Raw genomic sequence first — 12,537 nt, forward strand, 5'->3', positions numbered from 1 at the left:
GACCAATGGCCCATCTATTCCAATATTCTGTCTCACAGCAGCCAACCACGTGTCCATGGGAAGCTTGCAAGTGGAACCTAAGCATAAGACCACTTTCCCCATCCTCTGTGGTTTCCAGCAAGTGGTATTCAGAAGTATTACTGACTCCAACAATGGAAGCAGAGCAAAGCCATCATGGCAAGCAGCCAAGTGTTGTGTTGGCCAAGTGTTGAGATCTCAATGTCAAGTCAACCTTACACTTCCAATGTGTTCTGCAATGAGGGGAACTTCCATCTCACCAGTTGTCTGTGATGCGTCGTGGGGTGGGGGCAAGTGGAAAGCAGATCTCCTGGTAGATCTCTGGGTAGAAGGGTCTTAGCTCAGTGGTAGAGCATCTGCTTGACCTGCTTAAGGTCCCAGGTTCAATCCTCAATGGTATCTCTTAATAGGGCTTGGCCTCAAACTCTGGGGAGCTGCTGCCAGTCAGTGCAGACATTACTGAGATAAATGGACCATTGGGCTGACTCAGTAAAGGGCAGCTTCCTAGGTTTCTATGATCTGCAGATAAATAGATAGATGATAGTTTCTGGCTCCCAATCATTCAGCAATTGCAAGGAACAAACTGTTTAGGCTGTGTAATCAAAGCTGTCGAAATGAAGAAAGCTAACCATGAGTGGTCTGTGGTGGGAAAAGACTGAGAGCTCACTTCAGTTCTGGTTCTGAAAAGAAATTCCTAGGCTCAGAACATGCTGTTTCGTAATTCTAATGGGCTGTCTTTTGAAACCGGCTGGTAGATGCGGAGGTGCTAGCTTAAAAAACAAAATAAAAAATGGATTTCACAAGCCTACCCATTCATGTGACCAAGCCATTGCTTGGAGAGAGCTGTGCCTCTGCTCATTGTTCTTCATAGGGAAGGTATCTTATCCCCTCGGTCATTTCTGTTCCTCAGTTTCCCTATAGCCTTTTCGAAGGGGAGCAGCCAGAAATGCAAATGGCAACAGTCTCTTGTCGGACTCTTTCTTAGTGCACAACCTGTTGTGAAGATGCCTACAACAAAGATACAACAAGCATACCATCCTGCTTGCCTTGCCACTCCCTGCCATGTCTCCCAGGCCAGTAACACCCACAGCTGACTTTGAAAGCTACTTTGGGAGCTCAGCACTTTTGAAGAATTGTACCACTTATTCCCAGTGACTAAATATGGACTGGGGGAGTCTAACTTTAGACATTTATTTTTCGCCTGAGCTGGCTCCTGGCCACACCTTTGGGTGTGTTTTTTTTCCTTTTCTTTTTTTGAAATGGGTACCGTGAATGTAAGCCTGGCCTCCTTGTAACAGAATCTTCCTGGCAAACCTGAAAAGGGGGCCATCAATGTGTTTACAGAGGAACAGAGAGTCCCGGAGATGGTGTCCCTTTTTGGAAAGCCTCCTGTCCATAATCGGTACCTTATGACTTGCAGCTGAAATATTTTGCTGTGTGCTTTGGCTCGGGCTTCGAAAACGAAATGCTTCGCGAGCCGGAGTGCAGCCCGCCCCCCCACCCCCACCCCTTGCAAAAACAACTCTCGCCTTGGCCCAGCCTTGCTCCAGCCGGATGAACTCCAAACTAAAATGTTTAAAAGGGTTTCTGGCATCCACTGCTGTTTGTCAGGCGCAACTGCCGGATTCCATGCCTTCCGCGCGTGGCTTTAAAAATGTCTCCAGCGGGGGGGGGGGGCGTACGGAGGCTCGACAGTGAGAGGTCTTGACCACAAGCACGGCGGAACAAAGGGGGCAGGCGAGAGCCCAGAGGTGGAAAGGTTTGCCTGGGCTGTTTCAGACTATAGGTGGGAGGTCACATTTAAAATAAAAATAAAAATGGTTGTTTATTATGTATCAGTGCTGAAAATGATGATGTCGTTGAGGACAAGAAGGCCCATTCAGAGCGAGGGCAAAAGTTCCCGAATACGAATATCCCCCAAAGCAATCACTGAAGGCAAGGACAAACATGATTGTGAAAAACATCCACCTTTTTGAACACCTAATCTAAGTATTGGGAAGCTGGTGGCGCTGTGGGTTAAACCACAGAGCCTAGGCCTTGCTGATCAGAAGATTGGCGGTTCAAATCCCTGTGACGGGGTGAGCTCCTGTTGTTCGGTCCCTGCTCCTGCCAACCTAGCAGTTTGAAAGCACGTCGAAGTGCAAGTAGATAAATAGGTACCATTCCGGTGGGAAGGTAAACAGCGTTTCTGTGCGCTGCTCTGGTTCGCCAGAAGCAGCTTAGTCATGCTGGCCACATGACCCGGAAGCTGGACACTGGCTCCCTCGGCCAATAAAGCGAGATGAGTGCCGCAACCCCAGAGTCGGCCACGACTGGACCTAATGGCCAGGGGTTCCTTTATCTTTAATCTAAATATTAGCCATGGAAAAGAATAAAAAGAGAAAGCATCAGCATTGGTAGAGAGGCAAGTATAGTGAAGGATGGATGCAACACAAATCACATACACTCCAACACTCCTCAGAGGCAAATAAGGACATTCTGTTGGGAGAGGGGAGGCAGTGCGGTTGCACGTTAACGATTTTCAGTTTTTCTTTTTAAAATGCTGTACTGATTTAAACAAAACAGTCAACAAAAACAATCTAAAATCAATACATATTACCAAAGAGAGAGAGAGAGAGAGAGAGAGAGAGAGAGAGAGAGAGATTCATACATAACAAATTTCAGGACTTTAAGATTTTCAGTTTTTCAGGTTGCAGATGCACCTCCTGAAAGCCTGGCTAGCTCCAGTGCCCACCCTTGCCCACCTAACTTCCTTGCCCCCCACGCCTCAAACGCCAGCCCCCACAGGCCTGCCTGCACCCCGCCAGCCAGACCCTTCCCTCCCACCCACATCCCAGAGACTGCTCCTGCCCTGGCTCATTCTTGTTTTTATTTGGCATGGCTGGCTGGCTGGGGGCCTGCCAGGTTGGAGAGTCACAGCCTCCCATGGCAGGGACAGTCACGATGGCCCCATTCCCCAGTTCCCCCTTCATCCTCCTGCTCCTCACTATTGATGCTGCTGCTGCTAACTCCATCAGCCGGCCAGCCTGCCTGGCTCCTTCCCTTGCACCAGGGTGCAAGACTCATCCCTCTATCCCACACTCTTCCTTCTCCAACTCCCGTGAAAGCACATTTAAATCCTAAACCTCCAAGAATCCTGGGAACTGTAGTTTAACTCCAAATGAACTACAATTCCCAGCACCCCCTAGCATACTATAGTTCCCAGTGTTCTTGGGGGTTTGCTTTAGGGTGTGTGCACACTGCGTGTTAACATGAATTCGGCACTGGATGCATCTGAAGAAGACTGTTTTGCATCTTCCCATTGGGAAGAGGAAGAAGCCCAATGTTATTACATCACCACGTTCTAATAGCTCCATGCTTCACTCTCCATTCCTTCTTCCCTCTTAAGAACAACATCTTAGTGGAAGATCTAGCGTTAGATGGTGAAAAGTGAGCTTGCCTCTTATAAACTTTCCCTCTTTGATTTCAACTTTGCATTCAGTGGCCCAGTTCTTTGGAAGACATCTATTCTCAAGAGATTAAACAGCGTTACATGGCAAAATAAATCAGATGTCGCATCGCAATTATAGCCTTATTATAAATATTGCAAAGAAAGTAGTTTCTCAAACTCTGGAGAGAGCTCCAGCCACTTACATCCTTCAAATTTGCTTTCAAGTCATGTATGCATTCAGTTACTGTACTTTTCAACCTAAAATTTTCTATATCACTTGGTTGATCACTCAAAAACAAAATAATACTGCATCTTCTTCACCTCAAAATCCACATTGTTCCCTGTGTGGATGAGATGAATGGCTGATTTAAAAGCAATAATTTCCTTGGGGGAAAACATACAGAACAAGAATAGAGAAATTCTAGTGGGTCTGGAAGCTTTTATATAACCTCCTTAGCAAAAGAGCTTGTGAGACAATCAAAAGAAGACAACATAAAGGAGTAATAAGCTGGTCTTGAAATGTTTTCGAGACACTGGCTGCATTTGTGTGAGTGTTAATTCTGCCCAGCAAACTTGTGAGTAGCTATGATCTTAACTGTTTTTGTTATACTGTATTGTTAATGGGACTCTGTTCACAGTGGAGAAACTTCTGTGTGCTTCATCTGTCTGTGAGAAGTATCCCTCAATACACATGCTTTTTTTAACCATTGCAATGGAAAGAAAGCTCACAGAGGACTGAGGATCCTTTTGCAAATGTTGACATTAGTGGGGGGTATCACGTTGAAGGAGTTCTGAGTCACATCTCCTTGTTTAGGAGTGCCCACCTAGACATGGTGGGGACAAACAGATTTCTTGTCCTTTGTCTGCCCTGTCTGCCTATAAAGAAGAGAGCCATGTGGGTCATCTTTCAAGCACTGTTGGTGCCATATAGAAAGGGTGTACTAAATCTCCCCACATACTTTCATATGGGACGTGGGTGGCGCTGTGGGTTAAACCACAGAGCCTAGGACTTGCCGATCAGAAGGTTGGCGGTTCGAATCTCTGCGACAGAGTGAGCTCCCATTGCTCGGTCCCAGCTCCTGCCAACCTAGCAGTTCAAAAGCACGTCAAAGTGCAAGTAGATAAATAGGTACCGCTCCGGTGGGAAGGTAAACAGTGTTTCTGTGCACTGCTCTGATTCGCCAGAAGTGGCTTAGTCATGCTGGCCCCATGTCCCAGAAGCTGTACGCCAGCTCCCTCGGCCAATAAAGCGAAATGAGCACTGCAACCCCAGAGTTGACCACGACTGGACCTAATGGTCAGGGATCCCTTTACCTTTACCCTTTACCTTCATATACCTGCTGCCCTGGCCTCTTTAACCTAATATTTATTTATTGCATCTATTTGCCATCTTCATACCCTCCAACACATCGCGGTGAAAAACCGGGATGCCTTCTTCCGAGGAGTCGCTTGACCTGTGCGAGATTGCAGCCCCGAAAAGGTGCTTTTCAGGCATGGTTCCCCAAAAGCACACCTTCTGGGGTGCCACGCGAGCTGTGGCCCTGAAAATGTGCAGGAAATTAGTTCCTCCAAGGTGATAGGAGATGCCACACCTCTGCTCCCTTTGAGTGTACCTTTGTGAGCTTTGAGCAGTGTGTTTTTCCAAGGCCAGCTCTTGGAGACGTTATGTATCTCAAGCTGCGTTAGCATTGCATAGCGTCGGGGTTAGTTAAGGTTAGCAATTTTATCCCTCCGATTTCTTGGCGCTCGTTGGCCTAAAGCACCCCGCTCCTCAATTCCTGGGTACCTAAACAGAGAGTCTCTTTGTGCGACTGTAATGTTGTATGGCAGCATTTGAAATTTGAGTCTGAGTACACATTCCAAAAAAACCTGGGGAATCTCCCTGGTTTTCAACACAGAAAGAGGGGGAGGGAAGGAATTGCAACCTTATACATTTTTTGTTGTTGTTTAAGTTGGTAGCAAAGTTATACTTCCAGATCTCAACTTCTCTGGGGCCCTAACGAGAATGGGTTTGCTCTGTTGGTGACATATTTCGCCTGAAAAATAAATAAAGGAGAAATTTGCAAGCTCTAGGGATCTGTATTTAAAACGAACAGTCACTGGCTCACTTTTAATTTTCCCCTCTGCAAATAGTATTTAAACAGCGATGAGAAAAGCACTCTCTTGCTAAGCTACGGAAAACCTTTCTTGTCCTTTAATTCTAGATGAAGGGGATTAGTGTGAACATATTTAGCCTCTGACCTTCAGACAAAAGCATTATCAAATTTAGTGACCAAGTGGTCTCCATTTAACAGAACTAGTTCAGTCTCTTTGCCTCCTCCTTCTTTTTTTTCCAGAACGGAGAGGCAAAGTTCAAAAATCTATTGTTAAATGGGACGCCTCTGTGGTGCTTTCTTCAGGTTTAGATTTGAAATGGTTGTCGGGGTATAAATGAGGAAAGAGGAGTCGACGCCAGCCTTGCCAGAGTGTTGGGGATCTGCCATGAGACTTTGGAAAATAAACAGAAAAGCACACCCAGGCAAACAATCCCACGGTGGCCTTGCAAGAGATCAGGCTCCTTGTGTTTTTGTGCGCACACACACACACACACACACACACTCTACGTAGATATTTGAAATGGTTGTCATGTCCCCTGCCGCTCTGCGATTATGCCTTCTTTTTTTCTCTGGTGGCGAAAACCAGACCTTTCCAACATCTTGATTCCCTCCATCTGGGGACAGCGAGCAATCTACGGCATCGATATTGTGAGTGTGTGCTTGGTGCGCCGAACCCACAAGAGGATAGGTGCCATCTGTGCTCCGATATCCAATCATTCAATGACTTTATTAGCTGACTTTTAACAGGCTCTGTTGGTCTTCTCCCTCTCTTTTTACTTTTCTCTTACTGGACCCAGTGTGTGTGTGTGTGTGTGTGTGTGTGTGTGTGTGTGTGTGTGTGTAGAAGATCACCAAAGCAGAAGGCACCAGCGGACACACACCAGGCATTTCAAGACCAAAGCCGGCCTCTTTATAAACCAGTGCTGAAATGTGTAGAGCTAGCTGGTCAAGAGTGCAGCCCCCCTCTTTCCCTCTCTCTGTCCACCGTAAAATATTCCGGCCTGCCCATGGAATGCCAGAAGGGGCCTCTCTTAAGCCGGTGTCCATTTACAGTTCATCTCTCATAAACTCGACCACTGGGGTAAGGGCAGCCGGCCCAGGCCTCCTGGTATGTGATTGATTATCTGGTATTTATGCCATTGAGGAGTTTTCAGCGGTTGAGGGTCAAGGGGTCATCTCGTGTGTCCTGCCGCAAATCCGTTTCCTTTTGTACAGTGAGGGCTGGGTGAACAAGCACACAAAACCCACCTTTTTTCTTTTCCTTGGGAAAAAAGGGAGGGGGACGGGCCAGTGTCAATGATTTTTTTCCCCTCCAGCCGTTCCTGAATAGTGTCCTTTTTAATTCTAAAGAACTTTAATTAAAAGTAGCAGGAGAAAAAAGTTCATCTTGACAAGGTTTAGCTTACCTTAACAGTTACTTGTGTATCCTGGGACCCTTGAAACCCAAGTTTTGGGACGGAGGTGGTGACTTCTTTTCTCCCAGTTCCCCTGTTGCTAATTAGTCTGTCTTTGGTTTTAATTAAAGCTGTGTCTCAAGAAAAGTAAAAAATAAAATATGATTCATCTGGAAATGTAAAAAAATAAAATAATGAATGCTGGATTTTCTCAGAAAGGAACCCACAATGCTAGTCTCTGATTTTGTGACCAATGCGAAATTGCTGCAGGCTTTCAAAAACTAATTCACGTTACCGATGTAAAAACCTGACCTCCAGTTCCAATTCCTCTGGCCAGATGACTACACATAGCAAACTACTAGCTTGAGCTTCTTCCCACAGAAGACAATGGGTAGATTGCCAAAGCCTGCAGTCCGTTGGGCTGTTGGCTTGCAAAAAGCTCTGACCAGCTTTTGTATACAAACACATTACTTTTGACTTGGATTTTAATGGCAGCATGTGACTGTGCGCCTATATACTGACAGGCAAAACAGATTGGGTTTTACTTTTTTTGATGTGTGGCTGGTGGAGAGCTCCTTGTGCAGGACAAGTAAGGATAACTAAATATTTATCAGGGAAATGCTGCCCTCTCGGGTGTGGAATCCATCAGTTGTTAAATCAATTCAGGGTCACTTCCCTGCCTCTATTGGGGGGGGGGGGATTCCGCCCGAAATGGGACATGGGCTAGATTGCAGTTTAGGTAGGAACACGAGGCGTCTAGGTGGCTATAAAAAGTTCCAGATGGTGGCAGTGGTGGATTTTTTTTCAGCCTTTTCACCGTGTTTGGCTGGCACAACCTTTTTGAAGGTTGTTATTTTGTGCATGTGTGATGGGTTGATTGATCTTAGCTCCCTGGGCCTCCAAGGATGCTTTGCTGAAGAATTTATCCACGGAGCTGTGGTTGATCTTCATTGATGTGAGCAGCTCAGGGTATTTATCAGGCTACCAGGTTTCCAGAGTGTCTGAACACTTCCGCTTTTAAAAAGAAGACGAGTTCAGTGGTTGTGCAAAACAGTCTGCAGACATCCTCTGAAATACCTTTTTGAATCAGCTGGCCATGGCTTCCCCTGTGGTTGCCGGAGTTCCCCTTTAACATCCTCTGTTCCCCCCATTGGAGTTAAGGTGATAAGTTCTGGATCGGACTGTTTCAGGCCTGGGTATGGCTATCCATGCTGCAGAATGAGGTGTTAGAGTCCTGGGGACAGGGAGTTCTAACTGGATTGTTATCACTTTGGGTACCAGGTGGGAGGTGTTTAAAAATAAATGCAAATACTTCCCCACTTTCATAAACACCCTGCAAGAAGAAAACCCACCCATCCAGAGAAGAGGTACTAGTCCAGCCCACCCATAGCAGAGCTAGTTTTCTACTTCAGGAAGAATGCGTTTTAATTATCTCGGAGAACATTTAGAGATTAGAGTGGCAGTCTGTTGTCCAAATCTACCATGTCCAGCTGCAAGTACGCCAAGAACAGAATTTGGGACAGGTCACATTTTTTGATGTTTCACTATGTTTGTTTGTTTGTTTGTTTGTTTATACCCCACCCAACTGGCTGGGTTTCCCCAGTCACTCCCAACAGAATATGAAAAGCACAATAAAAGAGCAAACATTAGAAGCTTCCCTAAACAGGGCTGCCTTCAGATGTCTTCTAAAAGTCAGATAGTTGTTTATTTCCTTGACATCTGATGGGAGGGCATTCCACAGGGCGGCCACCTCCGAGAAGGCCCTCTGCCTGGTTTCCTGTAACCTCACTTCTTGCAGTGAGGGAACTGCCAGAAGGCCCTCTGCGCTGGACTTCAGTGTCCAAGATGAACGATGGGGGTGGAGATGCTCCTTCAGATATACTGGGCCGAGGCCGTTTAGGGCTTTAAAGGTCAGTACCTTAAAGCCTTCCTGATCTAGAAAAATAGCACATGACAGGAAAGGGCCCGTTTTCTCCATGCTAAGGGCTCTGGCATCCTCTGCCCATAAGGGTATTTAATTTTGTGGAGGGGAGAGGCATTCAGAACTGCACCCTTTTACATACAGCCTGAAAGGGTACAGTCCAAGAAGAGGACAGTCTGCACTTCCCAAATATTTATGCTGCTTATTTATTTTGCCAGCTTCTGCTGGGTCGGTCTCCTTGGTGTTTTCTTCAGATAGTCCACTGAAGAAATTAAAATTTGCAATTCTGGAATTGGGGGAGAAAATTATTCCTAGCTGAATCTGGCTTTTCCAATGACACAAGGGCTGGTTTTTATGAATTGACCTTTCATTTAAAGTGTGTGTGTGTAAATGAATGAATGAATGAATGAATGGAGAGGCATGTGCAATGTGTTAAAGCTTTTTTATTATTATTAAGCCAGAGTCTAGACCAGGATCTGATAAAGAAGGTGATAAAGCCCTTTGGTTTACATTAGTTCCCACCTCACATTCGGCTTTATCTGCACTGGGAAACAGGAAATTTTACAGGGAAGATTCATCATTATGCAGCTTAGCTGTAGACACAGCCAGGACACAGCAGCCTGTTTGATTCTGGGCCCTGTTTGATTGGAAAAGCACCCACTGACATGGCCAGTCTGGAGAAGAAATGGCAGAGGACGAGCGTCCTTTTCTACCGCTTCCGCTGCTGTGCTTCTAACTCTAGGCAGTGCTTACGTCTCCCTCTTCGGAGTTAATAGCTTCTTTCAGCGTAAGCTCTTGGCCTGTTCTATCGTTCATATTGGTTTAAAGATTGGAATATCATTGCAGTCTCTTTGTGCATCTAAATATAGACCCGTTTGTGATTATGGTGTAGTATCGCTAAGCTTTTCCTTCTCAGCTGCTTGACCAGATGGGACTCTTTGTTCCCATTTTACTCTTCGTAAGAGCAAGCTAAGTCAACTTTTGCAGAGGATTTGTGCCTGCGTGCTTGTGTTTGTTTGTGTGATGTGTGCACAGGGGACAGGACAGGTACAGGTACCTGTATCTATCTCTGTTCTGGTCCTTCTTCCACTCAGCCACTCAGGATGATGAGATGGTGAGATGTTTATCATCATTGCCTCTGGCTAACATGTAGAAGAGCCAGAATCAAAATACAATGGTACCTTGGTTCTCTGTTCCAAAACCAAAGCATTCCAAAACCAAAGACGTGCTTTCCCATAGAAAGTAATGCAAAACGGATTAATCCATTCCAGACTTTTAAAAACCACCCCTTTATCAATTTCTGTAGTCACACAGTCAATCAATCAGTAGCTGAACTGGGTTCCACACAGTCACAAAAGCAAATTAACCGAAAAAGCCTCAGAAACAAAAACGCAAAATAAATAGCAAAAACAAAAGTGCCAAACTTAATCCATTCCGGAAGTCCGTTCGACTCCTGAAATGTTTGAAAACCAAGGTGCAGCTTCTGATTGGTGCAGGTGCCCCAGAAACAATAGCCGACAGCTGCATTGGATGTTCAGCTTCCGAAAATTGTTCGAAAACCGGAACACTTACTTTTGAGTTTTTGGCGTTTGGGAACCAAGGCTTTTGAGAACCAAGGTACCACTGCTCTATAGAGGTCTGCTCAATGCCTGTAAGCCCTAGTTTTTGTCCCCTTTCAAATAAATATAAGTCAGACCATCAGTCCATCTGATTCAGTATTGCGAGCACTGACTTGCAGCAGCTCCCCAGAGTTTCAGGCAAGAGTCTCTCCCAGTCCTACCTGGAGATGTCAGAAGCTGAACCTGGGACCTTCTGCACCCATTTTATAGAAATTTTAATGATATTGCTGCTGGGCATTTTTTGTAAACTCTTCTAGGTTTTATAGCTGTTTTATTTTGTGGATATCACTGTATTATTAACAAAAAAATCTGCTGTGGGCGCTTTATTTAAATGGAATCATATAAGGTAAATCTTTGAAATATGGAAATAAATAGGGGGTGTTGGGATGCATTTCTCTGCCTTCTGGGTCTCCCAATGCACCTTTTATTAAGTTTTTCAGCAATGCAGGCTTGTAAATAGTCTCACTTCTGCTCGCCTAGGGTGAATCAAATGTGCTTTTGGGCAACCAGGCAAGAAATAGCAGACAGATAGGAAAGAGCTGGTGCTTCTTTCAGGCTGTGTAGGTATGCCAAAAATTGGTTTGTAATGTTACATACTTTGGGGTGGGTCACCTGGACTTACTTGCAAGGCTGGAGTATGGTCACTTTGCTGGTCTGGGTTAACCCATTAACCTGTGACACCTGTCCATCCTTCCTTCCATGTCTGTTGTAAAATTTGGAAGTGCATCAAAAATACTTCTGAGCCATTTAAAACAGGACAAGGAAAAAACCTCCCCATTTCCTAGTGTGCCTTATAGAGTTGGAGTGGACCACAGGGGTTATTTAGTCCACCCCCCCATGCAATGCAGGAATCTTTTGCCCAATGTGGGACTCGAACTCACAACCCTGTGATTAAGAGTCTCATGCTCTGAATGGTGTGCAAGTTCCATTGTGTGCAATGGAACCTCATGGAAAACGCAAATTAAGACAGCCCAGAAGAAGACACTGGAGCTCTCCAAATCGTTTGCCCACGGACATGCACAGAAAATGAAGCTCGGTGGCTGACGCTGCCTCTCAGCTTAACCTGTCTGCCTACTTCACAGGGTTGATGTGAGGATTAAGTGAGGAGGGGAAGAACCATGTCCACTACCTTGATCTCCTTGGGGGGGGGGAGTTGGGATAGGTAAAGGTAAAGGGACCCCTGACCATTAGGTCCAGTCATGACCGACTCTGGGGTTGCGGCGCTCATCTCACTTTATTGGCTGAGGGAGCTGGCGTACAGCTTCCGGGTCATGTGGCCAGCATGACTAAGCCGCTTCTGGAGAACCAGAGCAGCGCACGGAAACACCCTTTACCTTCCCGCCAGAGCACTACCTATTTATCTACTTGTACTGCATGCTTTTGAACTGCTAGGTTGGCAGGAGCAGGGACCGAGCAACGGGAGCTCACCCCGTCATGGGGATTCAAACCGCCGACCTTCTGATCGGCAAGTTCTAGGCTCTGTGGTTCAACCCACAGTGCCACCTGTGTCCCTAAATAAATAGGTAGATCCAGCTGAAAAGCAACACATTGGTAGTTGCATTGATTGCTGCAATGCATCCCTAACTAGTAATATTGCATAGCTATAAACCTACTGTATAACCGTACACGGGGCATGGCTGTGAGGTGATGTCAGGGACCGTGCTGAGGAGGGCTGCACTGAGGAGGAATGGTGGGAGCCTCCCCCTGCTCCTCATCAGGATCCTCAATCTTCCCAGGAGCAGGAAGACAGTATAGATTTGGAACAGTGGTTTGCAGAGGGACATAGTTCAGAAGGCAGAAGTTGGGAAGAACTGGGTGGTGAACAGTTTGGAGGAGGAGAACTGGGAGAGGGAGAGTTAACAGACTCACTGTCACTGGAAAGCGTTTATCTGCTCAGCCCGAGGTCAAGGAGAGCAGATAAGGTGGGTGCTAGATCAGGTTGCAAGAGGCAGAAGTGACATGGGTGGAAGTGGGGGGGGGGACCTTTAACTGGGAGCACCTCTTCCCTAGGAATGGAGGCTTTGTTCTCTTGCTGTAGTCATTAAAACTTTGAACTCTT

The 12,537-nt window shown here is 46.1% G+C and overlaps 1 protein-coding gene across 3 annotated transcripts in view; it reads left to right on the forward strand.

Annotated features, from left to right (window-relative positions):
* Window positions 1-12,537, forward strand: part of ZBTB16 (zinc finger and BTB domain containing 16) — a 190,278-nt gene that overhangs the window by 134,780 nt on the left and 42,961 nt on the right. The gene's annotated exons all lie outside the window — the stretch shown is intronic.

Source organism: Podarcis erhardii (genome assembly GCF_964252035.2).
Source record: "Podarcis erhardii genome assembly, chromosome: 16".
Lineage (NCBI taxonomy): Eukaryota > Metazoa > Chordata > Lepidosauria > Squamata > Lacertidae > Podarcis > Podarcis erhardii.